The sequence below is a fragment of the Haemaphysalis longicornis genome, unplaced genomic scaffold (genome assembly GCF_048455015.1).
Source record: "Haemaphysalis longicornis isolate Haplotype H1 unplaced genomic scaffold, Haemaphysalis longicornis Haplotype H1 scaffold_3, whole genome shotgun sequence".
In the NCBI taxonomy this organism is placed as follows: Eukaryota; Metazoa; Arthropoda; class Arachnida; order Ixodida; family Ixodidae; genus Haemaphysalis; species Haemaphysalis longicornis.
This window is the reverse complement of record NW_027526335.1, coordinates 110,403,495-110,426,468: the sequence shown is the minus strand read 5'-3', so window position 1 is coordinate 110,426,468 and position 22,974 is coordinate 110,403,495. Positions and strand designations below refer to the sequence as shown.

The window sequence follows — 22,974 nt, the reverse complement described above, 5'->3', positions numbered from 1 at the left end:
AGGGGCAAATGTAATGCTTTTTTTTTTCGAAATTTCCCACAGCGAACTAACGTGACACGCACATTATTTTGTTTCGCGTGCCCAAGCCGCTACCTCACTTGCCCGGCTGAAGTGAAGATCATTCGAGTGTGGGCGAGGTTAGTTATCCGAATTCACTTTGCTTTGCACAAAGCGCGCAAAAGTCGTTTCCATGCAACGAACAAAAATCGTTTCCATGCAACGTACCCGTAACATCGATTCTTCCATCAATACTGCCTACTATATAGTTCAAAGGCCCGTTCACACTTGCGACGATGAGACGCGATTTCGGAAACTTTTGCCGCCCGGCGATCCGTTTTGTCGTTCGGTCTCGGCCAATTTGTCGCCGCGACAGAAATCGCGTTGTTCGTCGCAAGTGTGCACGGGTCTATAAGCAAGAAAATACTCACGAGTTGCTCCTGCACACCTTCCTTGTATGTCGCTTACATTGCCCAAACGCCGCCTCTGGCGCTTCATTTTGAATATCCAGCGATAAACGGGTCTCGGTTGGACAGACCACGGAGAACGATATAACACCATCGAACAGGCTACGACTGAACAAGCATGCGCTTGCGCATATACTTACGTCTACAACTGCAGTGTTCCAGGTAAACGATCCGGTGTAACGACTGGAGCTGGGTGCGCACGGGGTCGGCAGTGGCGAGAAAAGACCCCTTGGGCCAGCACTTGCTAGGGCCCTTGCCCTTTTTTCTTTCCCTCTCATATGGGGCGAGAAGGCAGTGGATCTCCAAGCAACTTTCCGCAGCCGCTGTCTGCGGCTGAAACCTGTCTGAATGAACAAAAAGCCGTGGGGGGATGCGCCTACACAAAGGAACGTCGCACAATGCGGCGGGAAACTTCTCCACCCGCCCTTGGGGACAGCGCCGCGAAGTTCGCCTTTTACATCGCAAAGTGAAGACAGCCTTACCTGCTCGTCTCAACGAACAGAATGAAGAGGACTCGCGAACAAGATTGACTTTGAACGAGACTGATCGTGATGCCCGGATCAAGGAACGCTTCATAACCAAACATGAAATACGAATGGTGTAGGGAGAAAATTTGTAAAAAACACCAGTGGCATTTTTTTTATAAACTAGAACTTAAACGTTTTGATTCACTAGTCAGAAATATGATGCTTCGATGAAAAAAGAATTCTGGGCAACTTAACCAGTCCGGCTGGTGCGTACCAAATAACTTACTGCTGTGTGGTCACATAACTACAAAAAAGGGTTGTTTTTTTTTTTCGTACATGTATGCTTTAAACAAGCGAGTTACCCCTGCAGCCTTGAGCACTATTAGCGAACACGATTACGTAATTTCTCGCCTGATCGCCGATAAAGCATGCCTTCGCCAGGAATGCCTTCGCACATGGAGTCCATCTCCCCCCCCCCCCCCCTCCCCTTCTTCCTCCCCCGTTAAACGGCTCCGAAAATTACATAGTCTCACGACTAGAAATAATAGGATATCATTTCACAGTAAATCACGGAATATTACGCAAATTACGGGATATTACGGCTAGAAACTGCTCTTTCTAATGTTTTCTAAAATGTTTTCTGAGTGAATCTAGAGCAATCTCTCCCCTGCCCAAAGAACCACAACTTAATAGGAAATAAGCCGCAACGAGTAAAATAAATCTGCTTTATAATAGGTGTTGCTTGAAGTGTGTAAAAGAAAAACCTAGCAATGGACACAAATCGTAAGATAAACTTTTGAAACGCGGCATTAATATAATAAAAAAATTCAGTAAGTGCAGTAAATAGTCATTCACGACATATGATTTACCAAAATACAATACGTTCAAAGCAAATAAGGCATACAAGAACCAGACCGAAGCAGGTGGCTAGTACCAACAAATATATTTTACATGACCTGCTCGAGACAGCTAGCGCACCGCTGGCGTTGTCTTATTACCGCTGTTTCCAGAAAACTGCACGTGCACTGCTTGCGTACTCAAACGCTTTGTCGTCGTTTTCTAACGTCGTTGTCTTCTTCCATCGTGGCACGTTAGGAGCACACTACGAGTAACCATATCTGTTCTTCAAAATGTTTTCGCATCGAAATGCCTTTGAACCGAGAAGTCCGTGCATCGGAAAGCCCGTGCGCCTAAACGTGCTTCACCGAAATGTCCCAGACCCCGTCATAACAGTAACAGGGAGACACTGAGATCGGATGATTCGTTTCAAATTAGCTCGATGGCATAGGCGCCAACAAAGTGGGCGCTGAAAGGCTCGATCCCCCCCCCCCTCTTCCCTCACCCTCCCCATTTTTCGAGGGCTTCGTGTCCTTACGCCGCACACGATGATGGGAAAAATATGGGTACGCAGCTTTTCAACAACAAACGCAACTCAAGGTTTTAAACGAAGTTCGCGTAATTGGAGGCTAAACATTGCGCTTCGGCTGATTATAAGGACTCGAATACTTCCTAATCGTCTTGCCCTTGCCTGTGAGAAGAATTCCGGCTTTGAGTTAGCACAATGTCTGCAAAGCACAAAATGGGAAAAAAAGGAGTAATTTCAATTACATTTGAACCAGGATGTAACTAACTTCCATGTGACGAATTCCTGGATTTAACAAAGTTTTTCAAATCCCCATTGCCAGCCTCATTGAAAACGATGCGTTTTCGACCTGACCTCTATATAACGAAGGCATGGCAACAGTTACACCTTCATGTAACGAAGTCGATACGCTGATGAGCCATCGTTTTTTGCACTTTTTCTGAAAAATTGGCTGGAGATATGCACTAATTTAGCGAACATTGTCCGCGCTGCAAACTACCGTGTGTTTCCAATGTGAGTGTGGTGTCGCTTAGGTGTTAGGCCCAACTGTCGGTGAGTATATTCGCGCGTCTCCACTGATTTCTGAGGTGTAGGTTCGTTGGTGATGAGTTCTGCTACTAGAAAACAAAAAGATTTGTCTTTTCAAGACAAGCTCGCAATTTCAGGTGCCGTCTCCGCAGGCAAGTAGGATCAACGTTGTCGTTCGGTACAGCATCCCAGCTAGCACCTTCTCAAAAAGTTTGAGTGCACAATTAAATAGCATCAAGTTCGCGAAAAGGCGCCCTTTCAGCACACGTTTGCTCCTTGAAACTGGTTAAAGCAGCGAAGAGTGTCAAAAGGCAAAATTGATAGTTACGTTACGCTTGCGAATGCAGGGGTATAAGTGACCTTGATTCTTTGGACTGCCGTGTACTGAAAAACTTCGTGGAAAAGCAGAAGCCGCAAATAGAGCATTTTTTTCACTCTGACATAAATTCTTGAAGGGAGAGTTCACTGTCCCTGATGTCAAGTATTCTGATTTAGTTTCGGCTTCATTTACGGGTGCCTTAAATCGAAACTTGCATATAATGAAAACCTGCATGTAACGAAAATTTTGAATTTTTATCAACTTCTTTACATACAGGTTTAACTGTACGCGTAACTCTATATTTCGACTTGGTGCGTGCTTTTACATGGCGGATATACCTAGGCTTGCATCAAAATTGACGAATTGATTACGTCTGCCGCAAAGGGAAGTTTTCAAAGTTTCAATTTCGTCGCCTAAATATTTTTATGAAGTTTCATCAAAGGTAATACAGTTGTCAAACATTATAGCTTTTGCAGTGAATTAACAACACCGCAGCAGCAGACATCAAAATATTTAGGCAGCAATCGTGCCGCCAGCGCAGCGCTATGGGGAGGAATTGGAGCGACAGCGGAGTGCAGTTTATATACGTAGATGTTAAAAGTTGAAATCCACTCTAGAAATACAGTTATGCGGCTACAAAGGAAGGCTGTACAGCTTGGTTAGATACTTCTCAAGGGTCCCGGTGCTTGATTTCACCTAGGGTCCACCGCCCATCGACATCATGAAGTCGATTTCCCGACTAAACTTATAACCATGAGGCTAGCCGTTTGTAGCGCGAGCGTGAGCGTAGGGTATCATCTACAGTGAGCACTTACGCGCTCGTATAGGCTCAAGGCAGGAGCATGGATATATGGTTAGCAACCGCCACCAAAATGTTACAGAGAGGAAGACGTGAAACGAAGATGTATTTACAAGGCGTATTTACACCCGCCTTGGTGGCTCAGTGGCTAAGGCGTTGTGCTGCTGGGCACGAGGACGCTGGTTCGATTCCCGGCCGCTGCGGCCGCTTTTCCGATGGAGGCGAAAAGCAAAAACGCCCGTGCGTACGAAATTTAGGCGCACGTTACAGATCCCCAGGTGGTCAAAATTAATCCGGAGCCCTTCACTACGGCGCGCCTCATCGCCTGCGTTGCATCGGCGCGTTAAACACTACAATCCATCAACCAACAAGGCGTATTTACAGAACAGAAGGCCCCGCGCAGACCAAGAACGCCAGAGCTTCGGCTTCTTCCTTTTCAATACATGTACACCTCAGAGTCGATCTGAGCGCGCCCAGCGTCTTGTTTTGGCTACAATTTAGCACACGTGCGAGCAGGCTAGGCACTGGCGTTCGTGTCTTCTTCCTCTGTGGCTGATGCACCATAACAATGCTGTTGTACTTTATATGGCTAATGCGAAACAAAATAACGCGAAACTGCGGTGTCGCAGTCTCGCGTTGCATGCGCAGAGCAACTCCGGCTTTCACTGTAGGTGTGAGTTCGTTACAGATCTACCAAATCATCCAATGGGTGTTGATTCGATCGCCGCATTGATAAGATGCAGCTCTCGCATTTTTGTTTTCTGCTTCAATGGCGCAGAATTTGCGGTGCAAACAGGACAGGAATGTAAAAATTACACATATCACTGTCAATTCCTATTCATTTTTTTCTATTCCTATTCATTCCTAGTCATTCATTCATTATTTCATTCATTCATTCATTCATTCATTCATCCTAGTCATTCATTCCTAATCATTCCTAGTCAATTCCTAAAATAAATTTAACTTCATATGATGCTTACTGAAAATAGTTAAAAGCGTGCTTTCGTGTATATTTGAAGTAACCTGCATTTGACTTGCAAATCGTTGTTTCCCGGCAACAAGTGTATTTCTCGATGACGCAAAACACCTTCTGCTGCTCTGTGCTGTCGCTCTTTCTTGCGCTCGGTGCAGATGACAGAAAAGAAAAATACCAGGCAGCCTCACGCCGGAATACAAGACACAAGAACAGGCTTTTGACGCACTTCCCCTGCAGGTCTTGAGAGGGGGAGCAAGCCCCCACCCGCCGCGCGCACCCGCATGATACACGCCTTGCAAAACGAGGGGAGCGGCGGTGGGCATCAATAGGACTGGTCATAAATGGGACCGGTTGTTGACGGAGCTATTCCTCTGAGGGAACAAAAGGCAACTGAGGGGAAAGCCGCCTTGCTTGAGAAATGTTTCGCGCGGACTCGCAGCGGCCAAAACCACAACTGATGACACGATTGGCGCTGTAATTTATCCTCCTCAACACGTTGGCTTGCCCATGTCCTGGGCTGGGCTGGGCTCATAACACAAAATAAACACGCACGCATACACACTTACAACATTTGTCTCAGCACATCTCGGGCGGCGTCAAAATGCAGTCAAGCACTGAAATAATGTGGCTGCGATTTTTAAAAGCATTGGCGTAGCCAGGATTTTATATCGGATGGGGGGGGGGGGGGGGGGGGGGTTGAGCCGCCAGAGCTGCTCAAACGAGCTGGAAGTTGGCCGCGGCAGACACGCCAAAGATAGCAGAATCGGTGGCGACACGCCGACGGCACGAGATGCAAAGTTCTATATATGTGAAATAAGGAAATAACCCGAAATATCCTCCTCCCCCCCCCCCTTTAATATGTCAAAATGGTGAAGAGGGAGCCAGAAGAACCGACCGGTACGTGCTGGAGCCTGGAAGCGTTATCTGGCGCGTGCGATTCACGTTCGCGCGAATCACCCGTCCTGGATGACCCCCCCCCCCTCCCCACTTCCCTCACGAGAAATTTCGGGGGGAGGACTTGTTTTGACCCCCTGTACCCCTGAAGACTTTGGTAAAAGCCAGTTGTATTGTGCAATTAGTTTGAACATTTCGCTAATGCTTCAAGCATAACATCACCCTGCCGTTGTAACATAAATGTTATGCTTATGTTCAGATTTATTATGTTACCTGACAGTATTACCTCGAGCATTTTAATAACGTTAAATTTCTAAAATTACTTCAACGTTATGCCTTGAACATTGTAATAATGTTGCAATAAAGATGTTACCTATAACGTTGCTTTGCGGGTACTTCTTAACATTATAATAATGTTTACATTTTTACGTCCCATTAATGTTCTGCCGTGAACATGCCCTGAACGTTATTATAATGTTTCAATTTGTACATTACTTTAATGTTGAGTCCTGAGCATTTTAATAACGTTACCATTTCTAACATTGGTGATAAGTTGTTTCCTGAACATGTCCTGAACGTTGTTATAATGTTTGTATATTTACATTACTTTAATGTTGAGTATGAGCATTGTAATAACATTAGTATTTCTAACATTGGTTTTAAGTTGTTTCCTAAACGTTAAATAAATGTTGGGAACAAAACGTTAACATACATGTTTGTTTTCAACGTAAAAATAACGTTTCTAACATAACATAAACATTGAATGTTTTTTTAAACGTTACATAAACATTGCCTCGTAACATTTAACGTTATTTAAACTTTCGCAACTTCCAGATAACGTTATTCTAATGTTCTGTGCTACTTGGGATATAGGCGACAGCCTCGGTGGTACTCTCACCACATCTAAGACGTGGCGACTACTCAGATATTTGATTGACCCTTCAAAACGTAAAGGCGAAACTACCAAGACAATAAAAAATATTTTGCACACTTTCCCCATTAGAAGCGTGATCACCTATTGAGCAGCAACTTCCTGGTATTGTGTAAAAGATATCGTGCCCATGTTACTTGTCGGCACACAGCAACAGCCAGGGAATCTGATAAGACTCAAGTAGGTAATATACAGCGCAGCCATGATTCGATTCGACGTGCTGCCATGGCAGCACGTCGATTGAACATGTCTACGTGGAGAAGAGCACGGACGATGGGGAAGCTCTCGCGGGAACTGTAACCATCCTGCTTGGTGGAACAGTTCGTGTCAAAAACCGAGAAAGAAATGCCCAAACACAATTTAGCAACAAAAAGTTCTCATAATTGCAAGACTTTCGCTCTCAAACTAAATAAATATACCTTAGTGCCCGAGGAACGTACATCAGAAATACCCGAGTCCAGGTCGTGGTGGTTGCTTTCAGTCTACGGGGTCTCTTAGGGTTGAAATGCATTCGCACGGGTTAGCTGCGCATGTTCACACCAAGCGTCGCGGCACTCTGGATGTTCACGTTGCGTGGGAGAGACCGTAGAGATCCCAGGATGTGATTATGCTGAGGGAAAGAGCAAAAGACGGCGGAGTGCATTCCCAATAAGTCTTGGACGAGAAGCCCGCGCATACATTACCGTACAAAGACAATATTACTGAATGACGGCTTTTCTCATTCAGCGGTTTTGACTGCAAAATAAAATTTTATTCGGGAGAAAACCCTGTATGGCCCATTATGCGAAAATCTAGCGCCGGTGTAGTTGGCCTTCTTACGATGATGTCAAAAACCACGATGACTGAGACGTGAACCTAACTGCGTATGATTCTATTCCGATTTGTTGTGATGTCAGTACCCAACCACAGTTATTATGTACCGTCTTATATGGATCTGCCAGTTAAGTTAACAGACGTGTTATTATGTACGCTGTAAATCGGGTGGCTGAGGCCCCTCCGCTGAGGTCACGTCCGCCTTTTGTCTCAGCCTCCCCTTGGCTTTGCCAAGAAATAAAAGTCAAATACTCAAATGCTCAACGTTGGTGGGGAGCCGCAGAATATCGGGAACTATTCCTGTACTAACATCGGGCTGCGAAGTCAACCTACTGCCACCCGTTTCCTTAAATTAGGGTGCACTGTCGGAAGATATGGGGAGTCGACTCAAGAGAGCCAACAAACCCCACCGAATCCACAGCACAGGGCACAGGTGACAAAGGGGGTGGCCGTCTGATGTGCGGCTCTCGCCGACCAGAGCGGCAAGAATGAGCGAGAGCCTTGAACGAAAACAGCACAAAGACTTATAGTTAGACAGGCAAGTTACAAACACAAGCACGAGGTAACTGATCGATAATGACAGACAACTTAGATGGAATTCAAATACAAGAAACAGTCTAAAATTAGACAAAATGATACAAACATGAGCGTTGACAAATGATTATTACGAATCGGAGCAGTTACCTAAAAAGAAACGAACAGTTCGATGCATATGAGAGACAGAGTCCCAGCATATTCACCGACCGGGCCGGACGATGCACCGCTGTCGGAGGCGATTCGGCTACCTGGGAAGCGTGGCTTCGCTGTAGGCCAGGCCGTCCGAGACGATCACGGTGATTCGAGGCCCGGGAGTCATGGAGGTACGTTGGAGTCCTCCAGGGCGCGGGTCGCCGATGGTGTGATGTACAAACTGGCAGGTGCCGTTGTCACATCCCGACTGCCAAACGTAGCTGGTTTGCTTAGGCGCGGCTTCTCTTTTTATAGGCGCGCCGGCGCGGAGAGGGAGAGCACAACACACAACGCGCCCGGCGCCGTCAGCGAAAAACTTCACTCTTCTCCCTTCTAGAATCATCGACGCTCTTTAGCACTGGCAAGGCCACGCGCACCTCCTCGAAAGTACTGGAAGCTTCGACGAAACCGGAGCGGCTGAGGTTTTATTTTTGTTGTTTTCTGGCCGGCCAGCCGGCGTGAGATCGTGTTACCGCCTCTTCGTTCGAAAAACTTCCAGCCTTGTCTCGGGCGAATAGAACCGAACTGAATGAATTGAACGACTGCAAGAAGAATTAGGCGCTGTACAATAAAAATGAAAAATTTATAAAGTACTTTTAGACGTCGTACGCTCGAGTTTGTGACACCTACCCAACACAATTTCTTGCATACATGGAAGCTGCGGTTCGCATCTCACCGCCAATTCGCTAATTTTCACTTGTTTGCGACGTTTCACTTGTTTCATTTGGCCCGAGCCGGCCCAATGTCACTTTAAACATAAAGTCTCCCCGCATTCTTCTGGTGAAAACATCAAAAGGTAAGTGCTGGCTCACTGAAATCACTTCTGGTGGCATTATTCTAGATTAGTCGCGATGAGGAAGACGTCGAGTAAAAACATTATGTAACCTAGTAAACAAGTACCCTACTGTACCTTCATTAGCAGGCTTTGTGTTGACGCAGTCAGCAGCCCATTCATTTCATTCTTATAGGGTAGAGGCGCTTGACTGTTGCTGAAAAGGAGATACATATTGTTAAAACAGCACCACAGTGACGACTCTAAAATTGTGAAATGGGAACCAAGGCACGACTAAGATAGTTTTAAATATTGTACACTTTTCCCGGCCGTATACATTTGAATGTTGGCATGGGTAATTTTTTGCGTTTCCTTGTGGCGTTGTGTGCGGACGTTTAATTAAAATTTGTGTTTTTTCAAGATCAGCCTATGGAATTTTCGCTCGTTAATTCGACGGTGGCCATTTTGCGGGTAGTGGGGTTAAATAAACCGGCAAGAAACGACAATTATGGATGCCTTACTGCAATGGAGGAACTATTAAGTTTGTGGTGCCATGATCACAATAGGTATGGCTTAACTGCAAGATAACGGCATGCAATTACCCTCTCACCTATCTACTCCTGACTAAATGATTGTAGGGTTTAGCGCGTTTAAGTCAACCTTGGCTATTGGAAGCGTCGTCTTGTAGGGCTCCCGATAAATTTTGATTACATGGGAATCTTTAACGTGGGCCGAAATCTCTACTCTCGGGTATTTTCACTTTTCGCCCCCAACTAAAACCAGCCACCGTGTTTAGAATTGAATCTGCCTTTTTTATATATGTGATGTGTGGAAAGTATGCCCTTTTCGCGACCACTGATATCGCGTTATTTAGGGTTTCAATTAAACCGTTGTGTGAAGAAAACAAAAGAGACAACGTTTCCTCGGTGCCGAAACTCGGTGTAGTGTGAAGCTTCCGCTCTTATTGGACGAAGACATGAAACAAGACGGGTACTTACGCCATTTCATAAGAAATAAATTTTATGCCTGCATGGGTATTTGTAGTGCTAAATGCTCAAAACTGATGTAAGGAAAATTACGTTTGCCTTTCTTGAAACCAAGTGGATTTTTCACACTTAAGTCATGATCATTTAGTACTAACCGTACACCTGTGCTCGTCAAAAACAGTCGTGTCCTGTATTCGCCATTAGAACCGTGATCACCTTTTGAGCAGCAACTTCCTGGTATTGTGTAAAAGATATCGTGCCCATGATACCTGTAGTAACACAGCACCAGCCCAGAACTGTGATAAGGCTTATGTGGGTGATATATAGCACAGCCATTCTTTCGTCTCAATGGTCCTTTCATCGCAAGCTGTGGGTGTTTCCGTCATACTTTTTTCCTGAGAATCCCGAAACGAACCAGAAAAAAAAGGAGGCAACGCAAAAGAAAAAAGAAAAAAGAATGGTCGCGTAATTGAAAACGCGATCGGGTTGCCTTGTCTGCTCTAGAGATGGGGACGCGAAGACAAAAACAAGAAAATAATTGGAGAAGCACAGGCGTACCTGTATCTTTGTGGCTTTTACACCTGAACGCTGGTGACATGCGGGTTGCTTATTTTCACTTCAGCCCATGTCTGCCATACTTGTTTAAGCGCAGTACCTCATTAAGGAGGTCACTGGTAATTCGTGGTCAGTTGTTAAACGTCGCTTATATAGTGCTTCTGTCGCTATTTAAGCTGCCTTTACGTCACGGGTACGCTATGACAACTCTAATGATTTGCACGGACACTTAAAGGCCCACCGCAACCATTGTTCACCATGGCAAAAGTTATTTTATTGTGCAGTACTCAGCACTAAATCGACTGAGACCTTACTGGTTCCCGGGTGAAGGGCAGTGTCAGTCTGTTTGAAGCAATTGCATTGAACCCTTAGAAGGGGACGCCCAACCTGCAGGCGGATCACAGAAATAGCCCTGATTGAGAAGAGAAATTCTTGCTTGCTGTATGCTTGCAGCGCACAAACAGGTTGCACGCACGCGTTCTGCTTATTGTTTGGCAGTCTTTTACTTGCTGGGAGGCTCTAGCGCCAGATAAGCGGTGCCGTTATGTGCGCACACTTCTTGGTTTCCGTTTTAAAATAGCCTATTTTTTCTCATCGTTTGCGGAGGCCTTGGGCTTATGTCATGTGCCATATTTTGTATCTTGCGGCCTTTTAACGGGGACAATACACAAATGTGATTACCAAAGAGTAGATAATTTTAATGCAGTTGGCCTCTAACACTTCTTGCGTGTTTAAATGCGAATAGCGGGTGCCGCTGAAATAAAGTGTTTAAGGTCCATTACGGACACTCACATGAGCGCTGCAAGCGTAATGAGAAACCGCGAACGCCGTGCGGCCAAACGTAGGCGAGTAAAAGTTGCTAAAAGGAATGTGAAAGTAACCAGAAGAAGCTAAAATGTCCAGGTAGATGCTGAAGGCAGCTAATTTTTAAAGCGGAGTTTGTATTGGCTGACTCGTGTCGCCATCGGCGGTGATGGCACCGTACGCTACTACCTTCAGCATACCCCTTCTCTCCGTCCTCCTTCGCAGCTGGCGGCCGCTCCTACAAGTGGCGTGCCAGAACACACCCTACTTCCAACCAATGACAGACCCTGCCTTTCTCTGAGAAGGAAAAGGAGGGTTAGCTCGCTCCGCGCGCGTCTTTTTTGTCGGCCATTCAAAGCCTGCTATGCCATAGCTAAGCGACGCTTGGTCCGCTCCGCTTGTACGAAGCGGGACATCTCTGCCCAGGTGAAAATCGAAACGGGAGAATGTTTGTGTTAGGGTTGGTCAAATGTTTTGTTGTAATTGTCAAAGGATGGACATTTGATTTACCAGGGTTTTCACAGGGTTGGACAAACTTCGTGTGCACCCCGGTTTCCGGAAGGGGAGGAGTTGGTTAGTTCTTTTGGTGCTTTTGAGCAAATTTTATGTATATACGCATTTATTTGCGGCTGTACTATGTTGAAGAATTCAGGACATTTTTTCACCCATTTTTAATTAGTGGAAACTGCGCAGAACTTTTAATAAAGGGACCCTGCAACACTCTTCGAGCAGTGCAAGTAAACCTGCGCGACGTTTAGATTACACTGCCAGGAATACCTGAGCCAAATATTACACGTGCACGTGAAGCCGTGAGCGCGCAAATCGATGTGAAAACGCGGAAAAACCAACCGCTCTCTCTTCAGTTGTCCTCATTATGCAACCCCTGGCATGGCCTAAGGGACGTCACATAGGCCATGGCTGCCAGATCGGCTGTCACTGGTCAACGTCGCGGCTGGATTCTCCCATTTCCGTCGTCGTCATCGCTGTGTACGAGCCTCTTCTATGCCTGAACCTGTAGGCACAGTTTTGCCGTTTTTTTTGTGTTTTGAGTGCGCGCGGAGTTTGAGTGATGAGCTCAATACTTCCCTTTCAACGGGACCACTCGATTACAAACGTTTATTGCTTCAAAAACGCCCTACCAGCCCGAGGGCGCACTTGCGAGCAGGTACCCATGCCTGCTTTTTTGTGGCACCAGACCTGAAATAGGCCCCTCCGCGTTGCGGAGAAACGGAGAAACTACCGGCATGTGATATATCTAAGGCCGCCGAAGAGAACGCCGCCAGCCGCCCCTTTCTCCGGGAGAGAGCGCACAGCTTTCGTCGCAATGTCCGCGGTCGAGTTGAGAGGGAACGATTATGCGCGATTTCTCATCGCGCGTAGTTTCGTTAATTGTGAACGGATTTTCATAATTCTTGCGGGAGGAGATTTCTGGGACAATAGACTTTATCCCAAAATACATTCCTAGTAGTCGATGGCAAGTGTTGCAGGGTCCCTTCAATGAGTAATAAACGTGAACCGTTTCGGTTCAAATATTTTATTATATTTTAGGTAGTGTTCGAATCCTGGAACTGCCGCGCACCCGCCGGTTTCTCCTACGGGTACAGGCGTCCCTTGTCGAGTGCAGACCCTTGAAATGGAAATCAACGCCTGGAAAGCTGCCTTTCTCCTTGCGAGAGGCGCCTGATCCTTGTCCATCTGGCGGGGCCCCGGCCATCATGCCGCATTGCGCCATTGCAGGGGGTGAAAGAGTCTGATGGCACGTACTGCAACAGGCAGTTGCGAGTTGAGCGTCCAAAGTAGCTGTGGAAGGCTGCATGGCGCCGGGCACCTAGCGGTAAAATTGGTACAAGCGACTCCCTGGCCTGGCGCTCGGCTCTTGTGTGGGAATACAACGCTTGGGAAGTTCACCCGGCTTGCACGGGAAATCGCCCTAATGGGAATGGGTGGCTGAAAAAACGAAAGTCCTTGGTGAAACCACCTTTTCAGGATGAGTGGTTCGAATTTCGTGCCCAGGAGGACGCTACGGGGTGTGTGGAGCTTTTCCTGAGCGGACGCCTCTGAGAGAGCCGGGCACATGGCCAAGTGCCGCTCGTCCCCATTTTTGCCGGTTGGCGTCCGCCGGTGGGATTCGAACCAACCACCTCCCGCAAAGAGTAAACGGAGCGATGGCTCTGAGGTGCAGCACTCGCCTCGCATGCGGGAGGTACCGGGTTCGAATCCTGGTACCGCCGGGCACCCACCTGTTTCTTTAATGGGTACAGGCGACCCTGGTCGAGTGCGGACCCTTAAAAGGGGAATTCACGTCTAGAAAGCTGCGTTTACCTTTGCGAGAAGATCGTGACCCTTACCCATCTGGCGGGGCCATTGATGGAGGTGAAAGAGTCTGGCGGCATGTCCTGCCACAGGAGGTGTCGAGTTGAGCATCCACCGTGGCTGTGGAAGGCACCATGTGCATTCGTGTGCCTTGTTGGCGCGGGCACCTACAGGTAAAATACGTACAATTAACTCCCCGGCCTGGTGCTCGGCCGTTGTGTTGGACTACAATGCATGGGAAGTTTCCCAGCTTGCACGGGAAATCGCCCCTGTGGAAAGAGGTGGCAGCAAAAACGCAGGAACTTTTTTTTCGATAGATTTTTGTTCATTAATGTGCAGTTGACGGTTTTGGGCTAATTCCTGTTTTTTCGGTCAAGACGTCTTTAAATAGTGTATTTCAAGCGTATGATAATGCAATTATGCCGCTTTACGCCACTTAGTGTTAATTAAACACGGTTTCTTAACACGGTAACAATATGCGATATAGAAGTGCGGCACCGGGGTTTACAGTACCGAAAATAAAAAGCTGTTTTCAATTCTCAACAAGGAATTCTTAAGTTTAGCCAGGGCAGTTTTTTAAGTGCGAATGCACTTTATAAGCGACCCCGAACCTTCCGCCGTCCGCATAGCAACAGCTGCGGGTGCGCGCGCTTTTCGTCTTCCTTAGCAACGGGGGGAGATGGGCGCGCGCTGCCTGGCCGCTGACATGGCACATACCCACGTGGGAGATTGGCCAGGAATAAGTGCGAATGCCTGATGGCCATGAAGGGGAGGCGAGGCGAGATGAGGCGCTCTTCGACCGAGTTCAGATCGGGAAGGTGAGCGGGACGAGGCGGGTAGGCGTAGCCGTGACTCTTGCTCAACGGCGGGACCCGTCCGGCCAGCAGGGACTCTCGGCACGAGGCACACACCCGGAACGCACCGAAGGGAGCCAACCGCGGGTCTTGCGCATCCATGTCCTCGCATCGGTGTTCGCCCGACCGTCTTCCGAACTCGTTCCAAAGAACCCGCAACGCGTTCAACCTGTTGGTCTCGTTCCTCACGCCGGAAATGCAGCTTAGGTTGTTATCGAACCACAGCCGGTCGCACACGGCGCAGCTGTTGCCGAAGCTGCGGTCCAGGAAGTCTCGCTTGAAGCGCGCGTCCGGCCGATCGAATTCGAGGGCCCGCACACGCTCACGCGCCGCGCGCTCCCGGGCCAGAACGCCTTCGGGGTCCTCGGCTCGCTTCGCACGCTTTCGTTCGGCGTCTCGCTGCCGGCCTTCATCACTGCAGGCGATGCGCCGCTTACGTCTCCCTTCGGCCTCCCGAGCGCGGAGTTCGGGATCCGCAGCCCTCCCCCCGTTAGGTTTGCACTCACCCTCGGCGCGCGGCTCTCCCCTCGCCTGACAGCTCCCCCTCGCCGGTACTGCGCCTCTCAAGGCGATGGCAGAATTACTACGCCGTGTACTATCGGCGCAAGAAATGCATTCGCACTTCCTCACGATTCCCTTCGGGGAGGTGGGGGCAATTTTTTTTCCTTTAATAGATCAAAGTTCTTCGCTGTACGGAGAATACTATTGGTAAGTTCATTGGCTTTCGAGCATGCTCAAAGAGAATATATAGTTCATCTTTCACACGTTTACAAAACCATGAAGCATGTACAGCTTTTATATTGTGAGCTTCCATGGAAACCTCGCAGGAACAGCTCCCGCCATAAAATATTTGAACCAAAACGGGGCACATTTATTACTCATTCCTACATGTATGCCGTTTCCTATAAATAAAGATGCCGTGAAGAATGTCCACAATTTTTCAAGATAGCACAGCTGCAAATAAATGCGTTATATTTATAATATTTGCTCAAAAAGCGCCAGAAAAACTAACCAACTCCTCCACTTCCGGAAACAGGGCTGCGCACAAAGTTTGCCCAACTGTGCGAAACCGTAAACCAAACCCTGATAAGCCAAACGTCTATCCCTTGACCAATTACAACAAAACTTTTGACCAACCCCAACACAAATCTTTTCCCGTTTTAGTGTTGACCAGGGCACAGATGCCCCGAGTTCTTGCAAGCGGAGCGGACCAAGCGTGACCTACCTATGGCGTAGCAGGCCTTGAATGGCCGAGAAAATGACGCGCGCGGAGCGAGCTAACCCTCCTTTTCATTCTCAGAAAAAGGCAGGGTCTGTGATTGGCAGAGAGTATGGCGTGTTCTAGCACCCCACTTGTGGGAGCGGCCGCCAGCTGCGGAGGAGGACGGAGAGAAGGGGTATGCTGAAGGTAGTGGCGTACGGCACCGTCAACGCCGCTGGCGACACGTGTCAGTCAATACAAGCTTCGCCTTAAAAAATTTGCTACCTTCTGCTTCTGTCTACATTTTAGCTCCTTCTAGCTACTTTCACATTGCTTTTAGCTTCTTTTACTCGCCTACGTTTGGCCGCTCGGCTTTCGCGGTTTCTCATTATGCTTACAGCGCTCATGTGAGTGTCCGTAACAGACCTTAAACCGTTTATTTCAGGGGCCCCTGCAGCAGCCCTTTCACATTTAAACACTGAGGAAGTCTTAAAGGCGTTCTGAAGTGAAAATATCTTCTTCTTGGTAATCCTATTTCTGTATTGCCCACCTAAAAAGGCTGCAAGGTACAAAATATGGCGATGACATACGCCCAAGGGCACCGCAAGCCATAAGCAAAAATCGGCGATTTTAAAACGGAAACAAAGAAGAGTGCGAACATAACGTCCCCGTTTAACTGTCGCTACAGCCTTCCAGCAACTAAAAAACCTGCCACCGAATAAGCAGAACCAGTGCGTGCAACCTGTTTGTGTGCCCCCAGCATACGGCGAGCAAGAATTTCTCTCCTGCATCAGGGCTATTTGTGTGATCCGCCTGCAGGATGGGCGCCCACTTCTACGGGTTCATCGTAAGCGCTTCGAAACAGATTGACAATGCCCTTCTCGCGGACACCAGTCACGTCTAATCCGATTTGGTGCTAAGTACTATACATTTAAAATAACTTTTGCTATTTTGGACATTAGTGCGGTGGGCCTTTAGGTGTAAATCTTTTGAGCTGTTACCGTATTTACACGCATAGTGCTCACACTCACGTTTTATCGCACCTTTGAAGTCGTTGTCAAAATACGACTTCTTTTTATTTCCCGCGCAATGATCGCACCTTGGACTTGCCGTGGCCGTATGTCGTATGTGTGCCAAATCTAGCTGACGATGTTCGTGCTTACGTATGTTTCCTCCTCTTTCAAGGCTGACATGGCTACGTTTTTGCCGCAGACTTGCCGATATTAGCGATATCGGCAAGCATGAGTTCATTACTGGGTTGGAAGTAACTCTCACTAAATGCACATAATGTACTCACAAGACAAAGAAAAAAAGCGCGCTCAGCTTCCTGCGTCAGCAGCCGTGTCTTGTTTTGATGTCCCGCACTGTGACAGCAGCAGCAGCTATTGGTCGACTTTTTCTAACCTCGCAGAAAACTCGTTCCCGCGCGTTTCGTAATTCATGAAGACACCGCGTTCTTATGTCATCATGCAATGCGGCTGGCGGGGGTCCGTGGAGTTTTTATTATATTTCTATTTATTACGTTTATTATGTCCATCAGACTAATCCAAAAAGTTATGAGCTGCGACTTGCTTGCTTTTTCTGCGCTGAAACGTTTTTGGCGAAACATTTAACTGGCGTTATGAACACCCCTAAATTTGCATCATATTTTTTGGGAAAAAATGCGATCATTACCGGAGTAAATACGGTATAGGTTACCCGTGATGTCAACGCAGAGTCAGTAGCGACACAGAATTGACAAAGAAAGGAAAGCTGGATAAGGGACATTGAACAACTGACCTCAAAAGAACCAGTGACCTCCTTAAGGAGGTACAGTCATGTATCGTTAATATGGATGCATCTATTCCCCAGTGAAATCGTGCATAACGTGAGTTGTGCATAATAACGAGTCAAGGTCAAAAGCACGAACATTAAGGGCCACATGCTGAAGACGTGTCACTTTTCAAGGGGCATATATTTCATTTTTCAACTGACAGTAAAACTCTGTGCACTTATGCTTAACACCAGCCATAGCCTCCGCGGAACTGACCAGAGAAGCGCCCAGCCTTGCCTTTTGTACGCATCGAATATCGACACGAACTATTATCATCCTCTTACCTTGTCCTGAGCCTGAGGATTTGTTTTTTCCGCAGTATGCCGCACAGGGCAATCTTGTTTCATAGGAAAAGGGTGTCACCCTGTCGCCACTACCCTAGAGTGTTGTTCGCTGATCTCGAATGCCCCCGATATAATTCGATGGTACTGAATGGAACAGCGTTCCCAGATGGTACTGGAAGAAAAAGCGTTCCGAGATAACTGTATGTTTCGGCTTTGTATGCTGTAGCCAACAGTGTATTCCTGATACTTTCGAGGGCCTCTGGGGGTCACCAGTTATATATTATTTTCATAATAGTTATTCATAATAACCAGTTATATAATCACCAGTTATTCATAATAACCAGACGAAAATGTCTGTATTCAGCCACTTCGTCCCCAAAATAGCCGTCCATAGTCCCAACTGCGGCTTTCCGTATTAACGGGGCAGAATTCCATGGCGAGAGACCAGTCGCCGGAAATTTTGTCCATATTGCGGGGTGTTCATATTAACGGAGTCTATATTAAGGAGACATGACAGTACTGTGCTCAAACAAATACGGCAGACATGGGCTTAAGTGAGAATAAGCAACACGCATGTCACCAGCGTTCAGGTTGAAAAGCCACAGAGATGCAGATACGCCTGTGCTTCTCCAGTTATTTTCTTGTTCTTGTCTTCGTGTCCCTATCTCTAAAGCAGACTAGGCAATTTGAGCGCTTTTTCAATTACCCGACCATTCTTTTTTCCTTTTTCAGTGCCTCTTTTTTCTCTGGTTAGTTCCGGGTTTCTCCCGTGATAAAATAAGACGGAAGCTTCAACGGGCTGCGATCAAACCATCATTGAGCCGAAAGAATGACTCCGCTATATATTACCCACTTGAGCTTTCTCAGAGTGCCTGCCAGGTGCTGTGTTCCAACAGGTAACATGGGCACGATATCTTTTATACAATACCAGGAAGTTGCTGCTCAAAAGGATGTCACGCTTCTAATGGGGAATAGACGATTTGTCGGTTTTTTACGGGCACAGGTGTACGGTTAGTACCAAATGAGAATGATTAGTTAAGTATGAAAAATCCACTGTGTTTTCAGAAGGTGAAACCTAATCTTTTGTGACATTAGTTCTGAGCGTTTACCACAAAAAATACTCATGCAGGCATCAGCTATATTTGTTTTGAAATGTTGTGAGCGCCCGTGAGTTTCCTGTCTCAGTCCAATAAGAGCAGAAGCTTCACACTACATTGATTTTTGGCAGCGTAGAAATCTTGCCTGTTTTGTTTTTTGGTCACTACGGTTTATGTGCAGCCCTAAAGAACGCGATATCAGTGGTCGCAAAAAGGGTGTACTTTCCACCCATTACGTTTAGCAAAAACGCAGGTTCAATCCTAGACACAGTGGCTGCTTTTTAGTTGGGAGCGAAAAGCGAAAATACCTGAGTGCCGAGATTTCGGCCCACGTTAAAGATTCCCATGTAATCAAAATTTATCGGGAGCCCTCTAATACGACGCTCATAATAGCCAAGGGTGACTTAAACGCGCTAAACCCTTTAATCATTTAGTCAGGAGTAGACCGATGAGAAGGTAATTTTCTGTCGTTATCTTTCAGTTAAGCGGTACGTATTGTGATCATGGCACCAGAAACTTAATAGTTCATCCATTGCAGTAAGGCATCCATTAATTATCCTTTCTTGCCTGTTTATTTCACCCCACTACCCGCACAATGGGTACTGTCGAATTAACGAGCGAGAAATAATACATGCCATCTAAAAAAACACCAATTTTAACTACAAGTCTTCAGAATACACAACAAGAAAACGCAAAAATTACCGATGTCACCATTCAATAGTATATGGCCGGCTAAAGTGTACAATATTTAGAGCAATCTTAGTGCTGCCTTGGTTCCGATTTGAGAATTTTATAGTCTTCGCTGTGGTGCTGTTTCATGTAAATTTAACTGCTTTTGAGCCAGAATCAAGCCTGTACCGTATAGGACTGAACTTTTGGGCTGTCGGCTGCGTCAACACAAAGCCTGCTAATGACGGTTCAGTACAGTACTTAGTTTCAAGGGGACATAATGTTTTTACACGACATCTTCCTAGTCGCGACTAATCGAGAATAATGCCAACATAATTGAGGTGAGTGACCCCGCACTTACCTTTTTATGTTTTCACCACAGGAATGCGAGGGAGACTTTATGTTCAAGGTGACATTGGGCCAGCTCGGGCAATTTTTCGCTACATGCATGCATTGCGATTTTAAATTCCTTTCTTACCTGCCTCAACCCCTCGCATGGAGAACCTGTGCCGATAACACTGTGTCAATTCGCAGATGATTTCCTGTCTGGTTGCAACAGCGATAGCATGGCTTGGAATACACGGCTGCCGTGCCAGAGGACCAGAAAAGGGGGAGATAAGCACCTTTATAAACTGCAGCTTTAGCGGAAAGAGTGTGCTCACATTGCAAGCATCAGCGTCGGCAAACGGATGGGCCCGATTGAGCGTTTTGGTGCTAATTAGAGGTAAGTGAAACTTGTTGTGGATGGGTTTGACAGTCTGAACAGTGTTTCTTCCCTGCGCGTCCTGTGTGTGCTACGTTTTTGGCGGTTTATACGCACTGTACACTCCAATACTTAAACCCCCCAAAAAATCGCTATTGCAGGACAATGTTCCATTCCCCGCAGCAACTGAGCCGCCTTTGTTTTAATATGAAAGATTACTTCGCGTCTCTTCAGGGAGTCAGATTTGTGTAAGGATTACAATGCCCTCGCAACGTTTACGGTTCTACCATGCTACGCTGCATTCAACGGGCTGCGACCCGAGCTCACTCAGCGCCGGCCATCCATAAATTATTGCTGCATCACGCGAGGTCTTCAATTTGTGGTTGCACAAAGAAAAATATTTTATTCAATTAGTAGGTGTTTTTGCGATTAATATTCCCGCATACAAGCTATTTTGACAAATTTAGGCTTAAAATTTGGGTATAAAACATGCTCCCTAGTTTCTGAAACATGCCTACAGTTTTTGTTCTCCAGTGGTTATATTTCGACAAAAATCTAAATTTTGCGATATCCGACCTGTACGCAAGGTCATCCTTACATTGCCTAAATCTAAATGCTAGTCCCAGTAGTTCGGGCACAGATGCCTGAACCCTTGAAACAATTATGAATTACTTCGCTGAGTCAAAAGGTTAAATGATTAGAAAAGTCATTTTGAAATGTTAAAGCATTTGTGAATACCCGCAGATAAGCTCAATAAATTTGACGTACTGAATTATACTAAGCCATATTGGTGACATGTTTTGGCGAAAAGGTGTTTTTTGAAGCGGGTAACAAGTGAAAGTCGTGAAATCCAATTATCTTTTTCAATAAAGCTTCGGGAGTTTTATTTTAAGTTGGGGTAATATAAGCTTTCAATTCCGAAGTAATAATTTCGCCAAAGAAAAAATGCTTTTCGAAAATGCTGTGTCAAGAGCTACAGATGTGCTCCGAGGAGAATAGAAGCACGGCGTTAAAGCGACGTCTTATAGCGTTTCTTTTTGAGTTACGCATCTGGCTCTACTCCTCTCTTTCAAAACGATCGTAATGTAATATAACATAGCAAAACCTAACAGAAACCAGTCATTGAAGTGCGGAAAAGTAAAGTAGGCCACCAAAATAAATATTAGAACAAGGGATGTTTGGAAAATTCTGGTATATAATACCGGGACTGAAAATACCACCCTTACTAGAGTGTGGTTGTGACGTAAAGACTGAATCATTCGGCGGGCTGTTATGATCCATTCCAGCCCAGAATTATCAATTTATATTCTCTCGGACAGAAGTCTAGGCATGCCCCATGACCTGAATAGTTGTCTGCGGCACTGGAGTTCTTTCTGTTATTATGACTCAGAGGCTTGGCCATTTGCCCGGGTTACCCCATCACACACTGTGTTGCCGTGAATGTAATTATTAGACTAATTTGTTTGATTTCACTCCTTCGATATAAGGGGGCAAGGGGAAAGAGCTGTGCCAAGAGCTTCAGTAGCTGCGCTTCGACTTAAAAGAGTCATATTAGTATAAAACGGTGAGAACAGCGCTTAAACGAAGACAGTAAAAGCACAGAGAGACCCAGTCCCTGATTATCAACTAAGCACTCTTCAGTACTTCCGGCAATATAAAGGAGAAAATATAAGGACGTCACACTCGTGCGTGAAAAAAACACAAACTAATGCTCAAGTGCAAGCGCATCTGCTTACCATCCTCGCTCCATTTACATGTTTGTGTACCAATGTTCCTTCTTGTACAAAGCTACGGAAGGGGTGCTAGCGCAATCCTCACCCCGCTGGGCTATCTCCCTCGCACGGTAAATTTCGCGTGTGCATGTACCACGAAACATCTTCAACACCTTCGTGTGTTCCGAACGCGGAGAGCACTTGCAGGTCTTGGAGTGCGTTGCCCAATTGCCTCCTGTGCCAGTTCCGAGGGAATACGCATGCTCTTTTTGTTTTAGACGCTCGTTCAGGCAATGCCCGCTCTGCCCAATATGCACACGACTACATGAGAGGGGTACCTTGTACGCGCCGGTATAGCGAAAAGCCAGGAACCTCCTTAGAAAGGGGACCCTTAACGAATCCTTAGTTACTTAGAAAGCATTCCTACGTTTTGATTGGAGTTTTTCTCCGTCATCCCACCTTAAAATTACAACCACTGTCCGAGCGCCGTGAACGCGAAGGTCTTAAACTTTTACATATTTTGACGAATACTCCTGGCTACTCATTACATAACAGCTATTTTTCGTCCGATAAACTTAAATATACTAGAAATAGCCACAAACTAAACCTTGCTACTTTTAATCCGCGAACTAATTTATTTAGGTACAGTTTCTTCCCGCGAACAATTGAAAAACGGAATCTACTACCACGTGAAATTAGGTCATTGTCTTTGGAAAACTTTTTGCAGAATTTAAACTGATTGTGTTATGTCAGTTTTGCATGATTTCAATGTCTTGCTGCACTTATTATCTATTATGTCTAAACTTTATGAATAAGTGAGTTTAAATGTGTCGTGTTTTTATCTGTGTTATTCTGTGCATAAAAGTGTTTCGCATTCTATATGCCAACCCACTACGGCGATAACCCAATTGGGCTGCAGTATAAATAA

General features: G+C 46.3%; 1 pseudogene; it reads right to left on the bottom strand.

Moving 5' to 3' along the window:
- The window catches only part of LOC144175381 (uncharacterized), a 30,451-nt pseudogene extending 13,490 nt beyond the window's left edge, over window positions 1-16,961 (bottom strand).
- Window positions 16,962-22,974: the final 6,013 nt, after the last annotated feature.